The following is a 17,348-nucleotide window of genomic DNA, read 5'->3' on the forward strand; positions in this document are numbered from 1 at the left end:
ATCTTCCAGATTTGGAAATTTAAGAATTTAAAAGCATTTCTATGTTTTTTTAAAACAAATTTAAATAGTGCCACCCCAAGTGTATTTATAGATATATCTTTGAAGATACACCTTTGTGGAAATCCCCAATAATTTACCAGTTGGGATTTTTATAGTTTTTTTTTTTTTCATTTTAAAAAGTTTCTATAGTCCACAAATCATAATTTCAATGTTGATATTTTCTTCTTTTCCGTATTTTGATAATTCACTCTTCATCCCTCCCTTCCTCCCTTCCTCCTTCTCTCTCTTTATTCCTTCCTTCCTTTCTTTCATTTTTTTGCATTTTAGGGCCGCACCCAGGGCATATGCAAGATCCCACGCTAGGGGTCAAATCTGAGCTGCAGCTGCTGGTCTACACCACAGCCACAGCGATGCCAAATCCCAGCCACATCTGTGACTTTTGCTGTAGCTCACAGCAATGCTGGATTTTTTTTTTTTTTTCTGCTTTTTAGGGCTGCCCCTGTGGCACATGGAGCTTCCCAGGCTAGGGGTCTAATCGGAGCTACAGCTGCCAGCCTATACCATAGCCACAGCAACGCAGGATCTGAGCCTCATCTGAGACCTACACCACAGCTCACAGCAATGCCAGGTCCTTAATCCATTGAGTGAGGCCAGGAATTGAACCTGCAACCTTATGGTTCCTAGTAGGATTTGTTTCTGCTACGCCAGGATGGGTAATCCCAATGCCAGATTCTTAACCCACTGATCAAGGCCAGAGATCTAATCGGCATCCTCATGGATACCAGTCAGATTCTTAACCCACTGAGCCACAATGGGAACTCTACCCTTTCTTTAATGAGTAGTATATTTTTGAAAAACATACAAGGTTAAAAAAGAGAATAGGAAAAAACACAAAGATTTTTTTACTGACTCAATGCTCAGCTGCATTATTCCATTCATATCATACTGATAATACTAAAATCTATTTTCACATCATAATTTGACACTGATAATTAAACCAATTTGATCTAACTTTAGGAAATTTTTTTTTCATATTTTAAGTTTTATTGAAGTATAGTTAACTTACAATGTTGCGATAATTTCTGCTGTACAACAAAGTGATTCAGTTACACATGCACACATATCCATTCTCTTTCAGATACTTTTTCCCATATAAATTATCACAGAATGTTGGGTGGATTTCTCTGTACTTTATAGCAGGTCCCCATTGGCCAGTCATTCCACATACCGTAGTGTGCATAGGCCAGTCTGAAAACCCCAGTCCATTCCTGCCCCCAGCATTCTCCTTTGGCAAACATAAATTTGTTTTTTTCTATGAAGACCTCCCTTCTTTGCACTTATCAAAAGATATCACTCCTTCAAGACAGGCAAATACTAAATTTAAATTGGAGATATTCAAACCATATTAACAAAGAGAATTTCAAGTCATCCCATTGTCATAGTGACAATGTCCAGCTATTTCAATACATTTATATTCCTATTCACTGCTACAGAGACAAACTCATCTACCACATGAACTGCAGTCATACCACAATATGAATGTAAGTTTTCTACAAAATGAAGACATTTTTCCAAAGCATTTTGGAAGTAAATTAAATATTAAAATTCATGCCCAGACTTTTTTTTTCAGAAATCTGTCAACTTTTCCTTACCTTAAAAGTAAACTATGTGAGACAAGAAAAATAAAAGCTAGACAAAGAAACATCCAGCCAAGAATTCCAAACTGCTCAAGAACACCAAGCTTTCCTATATGGCTGCAAGTTGCCTACCCAAGAGGGAGGGAATTCTACTACCTACTACACTTAATATATATGAATTAGTTTTCCCACAAACTGTGTGAAGGAGGCTATTATCATAGATGGAGAAATTAGGGCTTAGATATCATCAAAACTTTGCCCAGTATCACATAGCAAGTATGTGGAAGACATCTCTAGGACTCTAGAAAGCATGTATGCCCAACTGTGCTTTCCTATAAAACCCTAGTGTGAAATCAGAACTACTGTCTTGCCAGTGTAGACCTTCCTTGATACCAACATATGGCTCAAGCTCTTCTTAGTGAAAGGCCCAGGAGTGCGAGAAAGTAAGGGTAGTCATTTGCACCTAATTAATACAATCCAAAGATCATAATGAGATTAATTAAAATAGAAACTACTGAAAACATATACATCTTATATTCTCTCAAGTTGCTTTCTGAGTAGAAAACTAATGTAACCCAGAAAGGTGCTAGGCCTCTTATTTAGGGAGAAAGGGTGGTCAAGCTAGCACCTCCCTCCCCTACTCAGACTGGTTCCCTTCGTCCCTTTACTCCCTGTCCTCTGTCCCCAGATTCTGCCTCCCTTACCAGAGCAGCCATCCTTCTCTTCCTCAAAAGACTCCTCCCCATGAGAAATGAAGGCTGAGCAGGCTGTCTGGGAGATCCAGTCTATGGAAGAACCTTTGAAACAAGATCAAAACTTGTGTGATGAACTTTATGCTCCCTTATCTCCTATGCCTTATATTAAAAGATCTTCTCAGCCTTGAATCACTTTGCAAAAGGAAAGATCCTCTGTTGCTATTTAAACCAAGCCTTGATTAGACAAAGCAGGTTGTTAGGTGGGGCAGGAGAGAGATCTAGAGACAAAGTTTCTGGAGGTGTGAAGGTTTGGAGCTGCTTCACACTGCTTCAAAGTCACAATCCCAGCAAGTATTTCCCAGAAAATGATAGGGAACAACTAAGGTGAGAATATTCACTTTTTCTTAAACTCTTTGGTAGCTTAACTATAGATTTACAGTCTCATACTCATTTGCAAACAGAATTGTTTCTCTGAGGCAAATTAGAGTGACTGTGCCAACCCAGAGCCTTGGGATGGAAAGATAAAGGCAAGTTGGTATCCTGTTCATCACCTTTCTCTGGATAGTTCTCTCTAAATAAGTCTACAATAGTTTTAGAAAATCCAGTTCAAATCAAGACATCTTTATAATGTCTGTTTCTAATTCTAATAGCTCACTAAAAAGAAAACTTTTGTATTTCTGGTACTATGCCAGGATCTAAAGATGAGACATGACCTTTTTCCTAGAGGAGCTTGCCATCTGAAAACAGAGACAGAACAGCAAACAGGAACATTAGTAACACTTTTAAAATATTAATTAATGTGCATTGCTTTTTCCACACATTCTGGTAGGTGACCCTCCCACACACCCCATTCAGTTGGAAGAATTCATTCCTTCCAGCAACTTTAGGTTTTTGTGACAAAGGAAAACAGTTAATAGTCAGCTTCTGGCCTCTAAAATGGTTCATTTAAGCTTATGTCAGTAAGTCAAAGCTTTTGACTGCAGGAGTTGGGCTTTTTTTTTTTTTTTTTTTTCTTTTTAGGGCCACACCCATGGCATATGGAGGTTCCCAGGCTAGGGGTCAAATCTGAGCTATAGCTGCCGGTCTATGCCACAGCCACAGCAACACCAGATCCAAGCTGTGTCTGCAACCTATACCACAGCTCATGGCAACGCCGGATCCTTAACCCACTGAGCAAGGCCAGGGATCAAATCCACAACCTTTTGGTTCCTAGTTGGATTCATTTCCCCTGCACCACAATGGGAACTCCAGGAGTTGGGCTTTTTGAGAGCAGAAAATGTTGAGAATCAAAAGACAGAGTTGTGGGAGTTCCCTTGTGGCACATTGAGTTAAGGATCCAGTGTTGTCTTGGGTCGCTGCTGTGTTGCAGATTCTAGCCCTGACCCAGGAATTCTTCATGCTTTGTGCATAGGCAAAAAAAAAAAAAAAAAAAAAAAAAAAAAGAGTTTTAAAAGAATAGGACATAAATCTACCCCCATATGCTGATTCAGGAAGCAGCCTTATCCCAGGAAGAGTGGAAAGTCTGAGGGGATGAGAAGAGAGGTCACCGAAGTGTTCAATACCTGCAATGACCTGGTGGGGAGAAGGAATGAGCAAGAGAGAATTCTCAAGGCTCCTATACCAGCACTGTCTATGGCCAACACTAAGGAAGGCTTGGAAAATGAGCCAGCGCTGACTGTCCTCCACTCCTTTCAGTGATTTGTAGGGTAGGGCACTTCTGCCCAGGCTTAAGTGGGGGAGACCAGCCAACTGGCCTGGTTGCTACCTGAATGGGGCCTGCCAAGGGGCTTATAGATGTCCTCTTCAGTTGGTAGTCATCTGGGTCTTAAAATGCAGCAATTCTGAATCATCTCACTTGCTCCAACCATTTTCAAAGGCCCAGGCAATGTCAGTTCCCTGGGATAGAGCCTAGGCCCTGCTACAGAGAGTAACAATGGAACTATGGAAGACTAAGCCCTAAAGCACACTCCAGCACTGTGGTTATAGCTGCAAGCTGGGAGACAGACCTAGCCAGCCCAGTGTTCCTTCCTCCCTTCTTTCAGGGTCATAGAGCCCTCAGATTTTTGGCTGGATACACAATGGCTCCATATAGAGGTCTCATTTTCTGCTCCACAATCTCCACTTCTGAGTGTGATACCAACCCTCTGCTCTGTTCTTTTCTAAGCACCAGGCTTTTCATGTTTTCTTGAGTACATCATTTCTGTCTTGTTGTCACTATATGTCAATAATTCCATGGCCACGTATTCTTCCAAAGACTCTTTTTTTTTTTCCTTAGAAATCTGTATTTATTAACTCCTTTCCCCCAAAGTGGTCCAGCCTCGTCCTTCTTCAAGGTAAACCTGCCTGATGAGATCCTGATTCATTAAACTCTATACAACAGATAAGGGGCTGGGGTAGGGATAGTAGAAAGAAATGTGAATATATCAAATAAAAGATTTACCATATTATTGAATTAATAGGCTTAGTAAATCATATTACTTAATTGATGCACCAAATTACTTAATAGGCTAAAGTAGCAGAGGTCTGCTAGATTTTACACATGCCTAATACTAACAAGTTGGCCTGACACTTTACCTTACTAAAGAGGTCTGTCTCAAGGAAACAAAATTATGTTGGAAATTGAACTTATAAAGCACATACTACTAATAATAGCATCTGAGTTGTATTACTAAAGGTTACAGATCTGACATTTGCTGACAGATACAAATTGACTTAATTAAGTATTAATAGTAATAAATCGAGGCAGGATTTAAATATGTATATTAATGTGACTTTCCTATCAATAAAAATCTGTGATCTTGCTGTCTTCAAAGAAGATAAATTTCTATTGCTTAGCATAGGGTAGTAACTACTTCATAATGAGGTTTACCTGTCATCAGAGAGCCATGGTATCTTCAAACATGTGTGATGGCTCAATTACACAGTTAAGTGTCCACACACTTAGCATCGGACTATTCATTTTAAGAATACAGAAAATATTCACAGAGTTCATAGAGAAAGTGAGAAAGCCTCTTTAATTTTCATGAGACAGTATTGAAGATATAAGGGAGTGCGTATGTGGATGGGTGGGTGTGTGAGTGTGTGTGTCCATATTTTATTGTGTACTGCAGAGTATAAGTGCTCTAGATCCAGGGACCACAAGCTGGTGGTCTTGCATGCAAATTCAGCCTGCAGACAGAGACATACTTTGTTTGGCCCATAGTGTTTTAAACATAGGGACATTTCATGCAAAAAAAAAAAAAATCTGGATTTCTGATTTCATTTTGAAAAATCAGGCAACAGTGGGCATTCCCACACAGCAACAGTTGGTTTGATCTGAGTAGGAGCTGTCCCATTCAAGTGCAATATATCCATTCAGGTTTGCCATGATGTCTCTACCCTATTCTAGCCTGTCTCACTCAATTTGTATAACCTGTCTGGCTCCTATAGGAATTTAAGTTTTTCACCTCTGCTCTAGACATTCAAAGTCACCGCAAACATTAGAATAGAAAGGAATGAAGATGCATGAAGAGTAAAGTACTCAAAGAATGTTTCATGAATAAAGGGATTTAATATGGGAATTTAAAGGCAAATTTAAAAGGACTTGGGATAATCAAGAGGGGAACAGGAAGGGAAAATAGGATGGGTAGGATTATTCAAACAATGAATAATCATGGTAGCCTGGACTTTAGGGATGTGCATTGACGAGTACGACAAACATTCCACATGAAAGGGATAAAAAAGCATTTGTGTTTAGACTATTTTGATCAGAAATGAGGATCCAGTAGAGGAATTCTAGGAGAGAAGGAATATGATACAATAAAAGTGGTATTTTATAGGTAAGAGCATGGAAGAAAATGTTGGGAGAGACTGGACTCGGAGGGACCAGGTGGGTAGCTGTAAAGTAAGTAGGTGTGAAATAAGGAGGTGCTTCCAGCTTGAGGTTTGTAGCACTGGCCTTGAAGAGCACTTATTTCCCATAATCTATGTATTCATAGGTAAATGATTGTGCTGACTATAAAATTCGAGGTATATTTGTTTCATAAATTAGCACTTATCATGAGATGAAATCTATTATGTCTTTGAATTTATTGTCATTTAATTTAAGCTTTTTCTGAGACCAGTTATTTCTCCATGCCCTTGTACTTTATCATAACCCTCTCCAACATCAAACATTATCTGTCCTATCTTTGAGTTCCTTAGTAACTCATTTATACTGTAACAGATGAAAAATTTTTAAATGTAATTCTTCTTTAAGGAATAATGGGCATCTACATAGGACTCAGAAATATAAAAGTTATGAGATCTTTGAGTTGAAAAAAATCTTAGTGATGAATCTAATCCCCTTATTTTCTTAACTGTTGTTGAGAAAACTGAAGCCCATTTGATGTAAGTGATGAATTAAACTAATAAAAATGGCCACTTGAGCAGTACAAAAGTTTCTTCCTTCCAACCACAGGAGTTTAGGTAAATTAGCCCCTATGAAAGATCTGTACTAATTCTCTGCAAGATCATACATATTCTACTCAGTCAATCAAGAATTTCTGAGAATTAGTACTTTTCATGCTGCTTTGTACTAGAAGACTGAGAAAAATCTATCTATGTTTGGAGTAATGGTAGAGATATCATAGGACTAGACATTTCTAACACATTGGTATTTGAGATTTTGTATTGTGTCTTTTCTTTTTCTTTTTTCTTTTTTTTTTGGCTATGCTTCCTGAAGCATGCGGAAGTTCCAAGGATCAGACCCAGCACCACAGCAGTGACAATGCCAGGTCCTTAATCCACTGAGCCACCAGGGAACTCCAGTCTGAAGTCAACTTCAGGTATACTGAATTCTGTTTTACTTGCTGAGATTACTGAGGCCCAAAGCAGAAAGTTTCTCAAGCTTATACATTTAAGCAAGTCTCCAGTTAAAACAGCATAAGTGCTGATACAAGGTCTGGTTCAAGGACCTACTTCATTTGAAGTCTGGCTAAGATGCATCTAGCTCAAGGGTGGATTTTATCTTCATTAAAATTTATAGGTATTTAAACCCATTTATTAATTAAAATGCCGTCTACCTGAATTGAAATATTGTGGTATCAACACATTATCTAATAAAACAATTTAAACATAAAGAGGGTTGTATTCTCTCATTTTGAAGGATCCACCTCTAAATTTTAATGCCTCGATTGGATGGTGGCCAGTGTGACTCTCACTCCAGAGATGTCATAAATCCAGATCTTTTAAAGATGAGCTCAGTAGATATTGATGGTATCTATGTCACAAGCCTTAGCTACAACAAAATAACAGTTCATGGTGTTTCTTGTAAAAGTAAAACCAAATGTATATGTAATTCAGATGACTTAATAACTATATGGGTCTAGACTAATATGTACATATAATAAATTGATATATTAAAATTAAACATGAATCCTATTTTCTGTCTGCTAGGATAAATCATAAATTTAACATCTACAATAGTTTCTCAATCAAAAAGAAAATTTATAGAGTGAGAATATACATAACTATATTTTTTAAGTATATGCACATTATTTAATTATAACATAAAATATGATTAGCAATAACTTCTAGTAGCAAGTATTAACTAATTGTGTTCAATGATGTATTTGATTGCCTTTCTGAATTTATCCTCCAAGTATGTTGTCCAGCTCATTTTAAAAATAAATGTTCACTTTAAGAAACTGAGGGTTAAATACCAGGCAAACCTAGCACTGAAAATGATATATTAATGCATAACCCTTCATTTGTGGATAGGAAAGAGTAAAGAGGGTGAATGTTCAGAGAGGCTTTTTCAGGATGGCAATTTCCTCACCATAAAAGCAGGCAACTCTTTGGTTTCAGAAGGCATCACTGATACCTGGGATGATTTTCAAAACTGAGAAACAAGAAACCCTGTAGATGAAGCACATACACACTTACATGCACTCTCCTTTGAACAGCATTGCTAATACTATTATATTATCTCCTTGTTCCAAAATGACGATTACTCCAGCATTTTAAAAAGTCTGGAATTAGACTCTTTTATGAGAACCAACTCTCAAAATTTAGAACTTGAATTCAAATTTCTATTGTCAACAAAGTATACTTCCTCGGAAACCACTCTTTCACATTGTTTCCTTTGTCGTTTTAAATTTTAATTTCTTCAGATATTAATGAAATTATGTATCCTTTGTTTTCCCTAATCTAGCCTTGGCTCCATCTATTTCAGAAATCTGACCCATCTGACCAATACATAATAATTGAGCCACCATGACTCACTCTCTTTGCTCTTATACTCCTTAATCTTTTTATAGCACTTACCATCTGGCATCTTATGGATATACTTGTTGGCTGGCTTGTCACTCCCTGCACTAAAAGGTGAGCTTAGTGAGGACAAGGGCTTAATCTGTTCTGTTTGTTGCTGGGTCCTTTGTGCCCACAGTGGCTGGCCACAGTAGGTGCTAAATAAATCAACTGAAAATGTTTGATGAATTACCAAACTTTTTTAAAGAAAAGTTTACTATCATAGCATATCAGATCCTATCAATCATTTTCTTCCACAACAGAGAGGATGATTTATAAGTGAAAATTAAAAAAAAAAAACTTAAGCATTTTGTAAAACCAATTCATCATAGTATCAATCCCTTGAGATTTATCTACCTGTGTAGATAGTTTTTGTGGCACAGGTTGGAGGAGAATGAAGGAAAAGAAGTCAACATAGCCTATAAAAAGATGTGACCAACTAACTCAGTGGATCAGAGAATCCTAATAACGGTAATCAATCACTTATGATAAATTCAAACATTTACTTTGGGCAGGTACCCCTGTGCCAAGATTTTATCCTGCATTCCCTTTATTTATGATAAAACAAAAATGACATTACACTTTGTCATGAAAAAATGCTTTCAGTGATGCTCTAAAAATACATACACGGTACTTGAAACAACTCCTTCCTAATTTACGATTATAGATTCCACTATGCACGTGCTGGGGTAGTTGATGTGAAAAAGAGAGTTCTCGGCCACCATGTGGGTAAGGATTGATGCATTTTCTATTAGACTAGAAGTCTTAATATATTATCCACTTCCAATTTTTTCCTAAGCAAGCACTAATTTTGTTTTCATCTTCAGAGATATTAGTACTCACCTGTCAATGGAATGAAATTCACATGCTTTAAGATCTGTGATCTTAACACACTTTAATTATATGTGCTGTACTAGGTGACTAGTCTTCTGTGGGAAGCCTTAAGGGATTTTTGCTTTCTGCTTGGCATTATTTTCCAGCATTTAAAGTCACATACTTCAGCCTGACAGTACTTTGACTTTATAGAATATGTGTGCATTGCACTATTCATTCACTAGCAATTTCATTTCCATTAGCATATACTCTGCATGTGTGTTTTCTCCCTCACTTCTCTCTCGTGCATGTGCACTCACGCACATTTATTAATTTGAAGAGATTTCATTGGGGACCATTATTATTCATTTGTTTTTGAAAGAGGAAAGTATTGCCAATACTATACACAAGATCAAAAGGAGAAAAAAAGAGGAAGTGGACCTTTTATGCAATCTCAGGATGTTCTTGGCTTTCTGCTAAGTCAGGCTACAATAAGTATAAATGTTTCCAAAAATGGTCAGTGTCTTCAACTTCTAGTGCAATTTATGGACCCTGACCCCGGGAATGTTAATTTCATTTATTACAAGCTAGACAAAGACTGGAAGAAAACAGTAAAAATATTTGGTAGTTTTCAGCCTATACCTATACAAGACTAGATTTTGGTTTGGAAGTTTTTGTTCTCAAGTTAAATCAACTGAACTGAATTGGGTCCCATTCTTTTGTGCTTCTGTCACCGGTTCCCTCTGGCAGTAATTGGTCCTCCATATTATGGCAGGTGCTCTTGGAGTAAGGAGCCTGTCTGAATCCAAAGCTTTGATTAAAACTTGACACACAGCTGGCAGAGTTCTTTTTTTCTTTTATTAGCTGTGTGATCTTGGACAAGTCAGTAACCACTCTGAAAATAGTTTTTTTGTACTTGTAAAATAAGGGAATTGAGCTAGAAAGCTGACTTCAAACTGCTGTTCTGGAAAATAGGAGAAGAGAAGAAGGAAAAGAAAAAGCAGATTTGGTTTTCCTATTCTCACTAGGGCAGATCCTATTTGATTTATTTTGCATATTGAATTTTCGGATAATGAAAGAATCACAAAATTAATACAAGTTAGAAAATCTCTGGGCTAAATGATGACCAATGCTCTTTCAAGTATTAGCTATTTTTTATGATATTATTTTTGAGCATCTTATTGATTATATAGACTACACAAGAAATAAAGAAAAATAAAAGCCCTTCTGGATGGTGAGATTATGCAAAGTTTTCCATTTCTTTTTTTTTTCCTGTATTTTATACAGTGAGCATACATGACTATTATTATTTAACAATCAATGCTCTTTAAAAATAGCTAAAATGAACACAGACTAAGTAATAGTCAAGAAAAACTATGGATTTTAAAGAAATTCTATTGAAATATATATACTATATATTGAATATAGGGTTGGAAGAGGGAGAGAAAGAGAGACAGGGAAAAAAGTGCACAGTTATGGATTGATGTTTCAAAGCATGGAATCTTAAAATCATTTTATATACATTAGAATATATGACTTTTTTTTTTTTTTTTTGCTTTTTAAGGCCACATATGTAACGTATGGAAGTTCCCAGGCTAGGGGTCGAATGTAGAGCTGCAGCTGCTGGCTTACACCACAGCCACAGTAACCATAGGATCAGAGCCACGTCTGCAAGCTACACCATAGCTCACGGCAATGCCAGATACTTAACCCACTGAGCAAGGCCAGGGATAGAACCCACGTCTTCATGGATACTAGTAGGATTCCTTACCACTGAGCCACAATGGGAACTCCCATGACTTACTTTATATAACTGAAATCAGCCCCAAATCATATTTGTTTCAGGTGTTTTCCATCCTTAGAAATTATATTAGCAGATGTAGTTTCTATCCATTGGGTGCCTACATTAAACAATATGATTTTTAAGATCAATTCATTTTTAGGGGTTGGTCTTTAGAAAACTGAAGAAAAGAGAAATTACCATGGTATTAATTAGTAAATGAGAAATATTACACCTAGTTTAAAAATCTCTCTAGCTTAAAGCTAAGGAAATTCTTTCTAGAGTCCCACCTTCTAACTTTTCAAAAAAACAATATAATATACTCAAGTTCAACCTAATATTTGAAAATTGCCTCTAATAAGCCATTTTCTCAAATCATTCTGGCTTTTAAAGTAATCACTATTCAAGCGCCGATGAGCAGTAGAGCCAAAAACCATTGTTTTAGTTTTTGCTGCTTTTAAAACCAGTTTGTTTTCCTGGAACCAGTCTGCCAAAGTCTTTTTGCAGTTCAGTAGTTAAGTGAGAAACAGATTTGCCATTAAAATGCACAGTCGTGCCATCTGCATAAAGATGTATAGAGCAGTAATGACATATCCATGTTAAATCATTAATAAAAAGAGAAAAGAGGATCGGGCCCATGACTGACACTGTTGCTTAATAACTGGAAGGAGAAGGAGTGGAAGAGACAGCCCTGTGAACAGTAACAGATTGATGTCTGTCGGAGCCATTTCTTATCTTTGACAGCGTTTGGGCCGGAGCCCATGCTCCCTACCTTCTGTAGTCAAAGCCCATGGTTCACCAGGCCAAAGCAGTTTGAGAAATTAATAAAAACTATCACTTAATCCAGAATTCCCCTCAAGACATTTATTCATTAATATTAGGTTGTCAGGGAGTGACATTTGAAGCATTGGCAAATTCCTTCAAGGCTTTTCATATGTGGAACTCGTGTGTTTCCCTCGTCAGCATCTTTGAGCCTTCTGAATACTTATTATCAGAAGTAACTACTGATACTAATAGGCTTTACTGCATGATGTCTTATTTCATTTTATATAGGGGAGGTGGAGTTTCTGAGGATGTTAAAATGAGTCAGGAATTAAGTAATTGGTACAGAATATAAATGTCAAATTTAGGAAATTTCTTTGAAAGATGGGACAAATAAATGAATGCTACTCTCAGGTAAAGTTATACCTTTTGATCTTCATTTTTCTGGGGCCCAAGTCAGTGAACAATATTTATTTTGACAGAATGTGTGAGGTTATAGGAGGAATCGTCAATATACCCCACCCCCCGGCCACCGGCCCTTAGGAATTAATAATTTAAAAGGAACTCTTAACCCATAAGAAAGATAGATAATCCAGGCATCAAAAATATATAAAGGAGATTAAAACCAATTCTGGATGGTAACAATATATATAAAGCTATAGAAGTTCTGGATTGATGAGAGTAAAGAGATTTAGTCTGGAAAGAATTTTGAAAAGACATACAATTGGGAAAATGCTGATGTCTGATTTTGATAGTCTAAATCCACTTTATACCTGCGTATTTGTCATAGGCTGTGTACTTCATAATTATATAGTTCAACATCCAGGGAGAACTGAAGCTGGATCAAATATCCTTTGTGCTGTGTTTGCAAACATTTCCTCAGCGATATAAATGCATACGTGTGCTATGGGATGATCACAAGGGGGACAAGGGATCTAAGGGCTCATCTCCCTTGGACACTAACTAGATGAAGAGCAGTAGGCAAGTCACTCTCCCTCTTCCTCAGATTTTCCTCCTGTAAATTTAGATCCCTTAGAGTCCCTGCATTCTAGAATTCTATTATGCTAATAACCATCTTAGAATGGTGGGGTAATGGGTGCCTTAAGACTCTTCCCTGACCATCGTAAGAGCTTTACGAATGTCTGTCAGTGGGCTCCATACACGGGCAAAGCATATGTATCAGTAAGAAGGAAATAATCAGGCTTTCCTTCCTCGCTTGTTTGTTCTGAGAGAGCCCAGTTATATGCCAGGAACCGTGCTTGGCCTGGAGACACCAGGAAGAGCAAAACAAACCCAGTTCCTATATTTATGGAGCTTTTATTTTAGTGGGAGACAGTAAATACTTGAGCAAAGAAACACGTATATAGTTGCTAATTATGTTAACTGATTTGGAAAAAGATGTAAGGTTCTAGGAGAAATTTACCATTAACTGGGGTCTCAGGGAAACCCTTGGGGAGCATCCATGTGGTGGGGGGGTTGAAGTGTAATTAACATATATCATTATATTAGTTTCAGGTGTACAACATAATGATTTGGTTTTTATACATGCTGAGAAATGATCACCAGCAGATCATTTGGTGATTCTACTTTTGATTTTTGAGGAACCTCCGTGCTGTTTTCCATAGTGGCTATACCAATTTACATTCCCATAAACAGTGCACAGGCGTTTCTTCTTCTCTGCATCCTCGCCAATACTTGTTATTTGTCTTTTTCGATAATAGCTGTTCTGATAGGTGTGAGATACTATCTCGTTGTGGTTTTTATTTGCATTTCCCTGATGATTTAGTGATGTTTTGTACCTTTTCCTGGACCTGTTGGCCATGTGTATGCCTTCCGTGGAAAAATGTCTATTCAGATTCCCTCCCATTTTTTCATTGGATTGTTTGGGTTTTTCTGCTATGGAGTTGTATGAGTCCTTTGAGCTTTAAGTACAGTATAAGTAGAATGTGTGTTTTTGTATACACACACACACACACACACACACACACGTGTATGGAATAAGTAGGAATTAACTGGGTGCTGGAAATTCAGGGTGGAGAGAGAGTGCAAAGAGTGCAAAGCAAAGGAAACAGTGTGTACAAAGGCCCCAGACACACTAGAGAAGCTGAAAGCAGGCCACAGCCACTCCCCAGGGGAAGAAGTATTAGAAGTTGGAGAGTTAGCCAGGGGCCGTATAATACAAGGGTTTGCAGGTACGACTATAAATATCGTTTTGATTAGTCTTTGAGAAACAGTTCTAAAAATATTTCTAGGAATTCACAGAACACCCTTACACTTATCTCACAAAAGAAAATAATGTGCATTATCTTGGACACTGTATTGAATTCATTTCCCTCTGAGTAGCCTCTCTATGAAGGAGCAGCTTGCTTACCCAGCAGATAGAATGCCTAGAGAGTTTTCTGATTACTATGAATACAGTACATAATAACAGTAAAACATGACAGTCCGAGGCTCAATAATGCTTACCTGAAGTTGCCATTTCCAGAAAAAAGTATCCAAATCAACAAAATTGACTGGAACAATTCTAAACTATAGAATTGCTTTTCTCTTTATTTGGCTAGAGGACAGATCCCAAACATATTCGCTGAACTACCTGTAGGCTGCACATTCTGAAAGATGCTAGATCTTTGCTCCTCAAAGTGAGTTCTTCAAAACCAGTGGCATCACAAGGAGTGTGTAAAAAATGCAGAGTCTCAGGTCCCATCCCAGACCCATTGAATCTGAATTTACGTTTTATCCAGATATTCAAGGGGATTTTTGTGCACATTAAAGTTTAGGAAGCACTGCTTTAGGTACTGGGAAAAATGAATTCAAAATAATGTATAAATTAGAGCATTGAGAGGAAATTTAAAATTAGCTTCCTTGTAGTTAATTATAATTTTAATGTAAAATATCCTTAACACTTTCATAAATTCAAATTTAATTATTGTTATGGAAAATGTTTCACTAGGAAACAATTACTCTAGGCATGTTGCCAGCAGTTTCAAGGTTTAAAATTTACTCAAAACACAGCAAAATATTTTGAGTGTATACATATTTCCTCGTAGGGTAGAAATAGCCATGCTAAGTACCAATTATTGAAATATCAATGACTAAAATTGTTCACAATGGGTAAAGGCAAGCAACAATTCAATAGTATATTCTTGTACTAAAACGAGTGTTAAATAATTGTTTAGCCCTTAAGACCTTTACAGTCAAAATCTAGAACTATTTATGGGATTCATGTTTGAAATTTCCAAGAATATTTGGACTTATTTGGAGCTCAAGTTTATATAATAAAAACACATTCTTAACAATTTATTTAACTAAATTTGGAGCTTCAAGCTCTCAATGGATGTATGAATCATAGGAGTCTTGCCAGATGTTTTGGAGTGTGGAATTCAAAACGCATTAGCAGCATGGCACGTCATGAGGTTTGATGCAAAACATTTCTTCTCTCTTTCCAAAAAGGCTTGTTCAGTTTCTATTGTGAGGCATGAACTATGGTGACAGTTCATAGCTCTAGGGAAACATCTAAAATCCTTAAGTATTATCTACCCAGACAGTGGAAATATGAGGCAATTATCTACACAATCAATGTCATAAAAAAGCTTGCCCACCCAGCCATATCCCCAGATAACCAGGTCCAAAATGTATTTACCTGCTAGGTTATTTCACTTTCTTTCATGCCTAAGGTGATGTAGATCTTCTCTTGGTCCTTGCTCCATTTTCACCCGATTCACATCATCAGATGACTTGTTTATTCTCTACAGAGAAAACACAATTAATTGGAAATATCTTCCGGAAAGTCCCGTAATTTTACCAGTACAGGGTCAGAAGCTATTTCCCTGGGATACTACTATACCATTTATACTTCTTTTTCTTATTCTTTTCCTCTGAATCTTTCCCCTCATCTTTCAAATTTAATAGCTACCGCCAAATTTTAAACAAAGTGGTGAGTGTTCAATGAATGTGCATTGATGAAGGCTTTATTCTCAAACATGTAAAAACAAATAAAATGCACCCAATTATCTTCTTTTGACCCTGCCCTCCCCCGAAGATATCATTTGTCTTTGTCTTTCCCACTTGTCTTAAAATTAGGCTTCTTGAAAGAGAAATGAACTCTCTTAAACACCTTTAAAACATGAATTCTCCTAAGTGGTGACTTACATACATTAAAATGCTTTTGTCAGTATAAATTATGCCTAAGTAGCAATGTTGGGAAAATAATAATCTATAATGATAATCTGGAATTTATTGAGAGTTGCTGTGTTTTTAGCATTGTGCTGATTGCTTTAAAGGAAGGTTTTTTTTGTTTGTTTTTGTTTTGTTTTGTCTTTTTAGGGCCACACCCATAGCATATGGAGGTTCCCAGGTTGGGGGTTAAATCTGGGCTGTAGCCTCCAGTCTATACCACAGACACAGCAATGTAGGATCTGAGCCACATCTGTGACCTACACCACAGCTCATAGCAATGTTGGACCATTAACCCACTGAGTGAGGCCAGGGATCAAACCCACATCCTCATGGATACTAGTCAGGTTCATTAACTGCTGAGCCATGACGGGAATTCCTCAAAGGAACATTTTTATTTCATTCTCACAATAATCCTATGAGGTGTTCTTATCATTACCTTCATTTCTTGACAACAAAAATGGAACGTAATAACTTGCTCAATGTCTCACAGAGTAAATGGTGGATCTAAGATATGAACCTAGCTAGACCTAAGTTTAGATTCCATGTTCTTGGATAGATTCTTCCTTGTGAATGGCCTTATGATAAATTCAGAGCATTACCAGCATCTAGCATTGCCAGCAGTATTACCCTTAGACTAAAGGAAGACACGCCCTTGCCTGGATCCCATGGCTAGCTCTGTTCTAAGACTTCTGCACAGGGTAAAGAGTCTTCTTTGCAAAGGGACCCAAACCACCCATACCACCCAAAGCTCATGTCTTCTCCTCTAAGGATGCCTGGAGTACCTGAAGCTGGAACTGCCTTCCCAAAAGGCTTTGTGCCACTTCCAGGCCATGCACAGTCCTCTTTCCAGGGTCTGTTCTTCTGAGCAAAGACCATGGAGCCAGGGTCCATACCTCTAGCGATGCCCAGGTGTTGTCAAGGGGTGTCCACAAAGTGCACCTGGGGCCTCATGGTGTGGGATAGAGCCAGGGCTGTCAGGAGAAAGGGCACAGATGGCAGACCAGGAGTTAAGACTGGATTTTCTCTGCCCTATCACATTCTAGCACAGAAATCCAAGAGTCTAAAGATCCTAATATCCTGCCTTCCAGGTAATAGAATGGAAACATTTTCCAAGTAGGTCAGAGAAGATTTTATTTTACAGTTGTTTAAGGTTGACTGAAAACTCTTAAATGTTTAGACACATGGACCTCAGTTGTATACTTGTCCCAGGCTCTGCGA

At 37.6% G+C, this 17,348-nt stretch overlaps 1 long non-coding RNA gene across 3 annotated transcripts in view; it reads right to left on the reverse strand.

Moving 5' to 3' along the window:
- The window catches only part of LOC110257001, an 81,848-nt gene that overhangs the window by 49,036 nt on the left and 15,464 nt on the right, over positions 1-17,348 (reverse strand). For 2 of the 3 annotated variants that reach the window (XR_002339111.1, XR_002339109.1), the window contains exons 2-3: positions 16,913-17,101; positions 11,108-15,700 (exon numbers count right to left, since the gene is read on the reverse strand). This is a non-coding gene — a long non-coding RNA (uncharacterized LOC110257001). Of the gene's footprint in view, positions 1-11,107; positions 15,701-16,912; positions 17,102-17,348 lie in introns of those variants that run through there. The other variant, XR_002339110.1, reaches the window with a different exon arrangement.

Source organism: Sus scrofa, chromosome 15 (assembly GCF_000003025.6).
Source record: "Sus scrofa isolate TJ Tabasco breed Duroc chromosome 15, Sscrofa11.1, whole genome shotgun sequence".
Taxonomy (NCBI): Eukaryota; Metazoa; Chordata; class Mammalia; order Artiodactyla; family Suidae; genus Sus; species Sus scrofa.